We start from the raw sequence: 2,498 nt of genomic DNA on the forward strand, positions 1-2,498 counted from the left end.
CCAGTGCCCCTATGCTGGCACACCCCTTGCTTGCCCACAGCCTCCCTAGCTTCCCATCTCTGTTGTCTCCCCCGGTGCCTCCCCCACCTGGCACTGCGCCGGGGGCCTGCCACCCCCGTCTGTCTCCCTTTATCAGCATCCCCCAGGGACAGCAGCGCAGGCAGCCTGACAGGAGACGCTGGCCTCGCACTGCGCGATTCCTAATTAACAGGGTTTATTTATAACAACAAACAAACAAACATTGGCCACAGTGCAGCAGGGCTGACAGGAGGCAGCTGCCTCTGGGGCACGGCATGAGTGGGGTGGATATGTGGGGACCCCCATGGCCATGGATATGTGGGGACCGCCCATGGCCTAGTGCCCACCTCTGCAGGGGTTTAGTGGGGTTGGTTATACAGGGTCTCTCTCTCTCTCCCTCTTTCTCTCAGAGTGGAAATGCAGCTGGCTCTGGGGTGGGGCTGCAGGGGGGCCATGTATACAGGGCCCAATCTTGTGTAGAGTCATTACAAATGGTGATTTTCCAAGCCAGAGCTGTGGCCTCATTGGGCTCCCAGGTGGTTCTAGGGGTCTTGGAAAATGCGGTCTCCTGCAGTGGGAGCTGATATGTGTGGATGCGGTAGGGGCCTTTTGCCCCTTGCAGGCACTTGCCCCAGTGCAGCCCCAGGGCACTGGCTGGGGGTGGGTCATGGCCTGTCCCCTCCAGGAGACTCCAGCTGTGCCCAGTGGGTGCAGACATCAGTTCCTCTTTTCCTTCCTTCCCTGCCCCTCCCCTGTTCCCTCACTTTCCCATCTTCTAGTTCACCTCACTCCTGTCACATCGCATCCCCCCACAGGTGACAGCTCCACTCCTCAAGCCACCCATGCTATCTATCAACTCTGTCTTATCAGATGTTCCCCAGTGCACCAAAAAGAGCCTGCTGGCCCCAATCCCAGGAGCTTTGGGACAAGGGGGACCAGGAGGGAAAAGAAGGGAGGGAGAAGTGGCACCCCCCTGTGGTCACTGTAGAAGGGAAGTTCACAGTACTGAGTCCCCTAGGGACCTGGCAGGAGTCTGCCATTGAGGGTATCATGTCCCACCCAAGCCCCCTGCATCCCCCAGCATGGTGTCCCCTGCTGGGTCCCCACTCCACACAGCACAGCTGGAGGTAGCTATGCAATGCTGAAGACTGGGGCACTGCTGTGAGGAAGTTTGCAGCACCAAGACCACAGCAGGGGGAGAAGGGAGGGTCAGGGCTGCTGGTGTTCCTCTGTTCCAACCCACCAGGCCCCGCTCCATGCTCCCCACCCCCAGATCTTCCTCTTTCATTCCTGCCCTGTCCTGTGACCCCTGTTCTGGCTCTGACCTGATGGTGGGGGGGAATGAACTGTTTCCGTCTCAGCCACAGCACAGGGTGCCGCCTCATCTCCGGTTCAATTTCAGCCCCAGTGTGAAGCAGCAGGACCTGTCAGCTCCAAGTGGTTAACAAGGACTGACAGGTGCCATGGCAACTGCTGGCACCTGGCAGCCAGCTCGCAGTGGGTCGGGGGGGCGGGGGGCAGGGGAGCTCTGCATGTGTTCAGAGAGGGAGCAGGGTAGACATAGATGCGTCTCAAGGTGTTTGTGCATCTTGGGGGTTGTCAGCATGTCTGGCTGGCTGTACGTGTATCTTGGTGTAGCAGGGATGGAGTCTGCATGTCTGGCCTGGTGTATCTGTATGTCAGCATATCTGGGGGGAGTCAGCATATGTTGGCTGTACATGCATACCAGTGTAATAGGGACAGTGTCAACTTGAGCAGCAGGTCTGGCCAGGTGCACTCATGCGCATATGTGTGGGGGGTGTTTCTAGGTACATAGCAGTGTATTTGGAAGCAAGTAAGCATACACTGCCCTGTCTGAGAGTAAGTTAGCATGTGACAAGCTGCCTGACTGTGCTGCTATATCAAGGGTGTGTCTGTGGGGTGTGCACTGACGTGCATTGACTTTGGGGCACCTCTGGGAAGTGTCAGTATTTCTGGGTAGCTGTGTGACTGCAGAGCCTGGCATCAGTGTATGCAGGACCTGACCTGGGCTCAGTCCAGATGTGTCAATAGACTGCTGAGTGCAGGTGTGCAGAGCTGTCAGTGCAGTGGGGACCTAGTCAGCATGTGTCTGCCCGGGTGTATCTGTATGTCAGCCTATCTAGGAGGAGCCAGCACGTGTCAGCTGTACATGGTGTGTCTGTGTCGGTGTGCCTGGCAGGGTGTTGTGTATGCCAGTGGGGCTGACTGGCTTGCAGCAGGCCTGTGGGGCTGTGTGTTGGGGTACCTGAATGCATGTGTCAAGGTGTCAGCATGTGTCTGTGCCCCTGGAAACATGTGGGCCAGAAGCCAGAGCTGGTGTTTCAAGGTGTCTGGATGTAGCCAGGGCCTAAGAATCTGCCATTGGGTCCAGGGGTCTGCCATTGGGGGTATCATGCCCCAGCCAAGCCCCCTGCAACACCCAGCATGGTGCCTCCTGCTGGGTCCCCCCTCCACACAGC

Source organism: Alligator sinensis, unplaced genomic scaffold, assembly GCF_000455745.1.
Source record: "Alligator sinensis unplaced genomic scaffold, ASM45574v1 scaffold647_2, whole genome shotgun sequence".
In the NCBI taxonomy this organism is placed as follows: domain Eukaryota; kingdom Metazoa; phylum Chordata; order Crocodylia; family Alligatoridae; genus Alligator; species Alligator sinensis.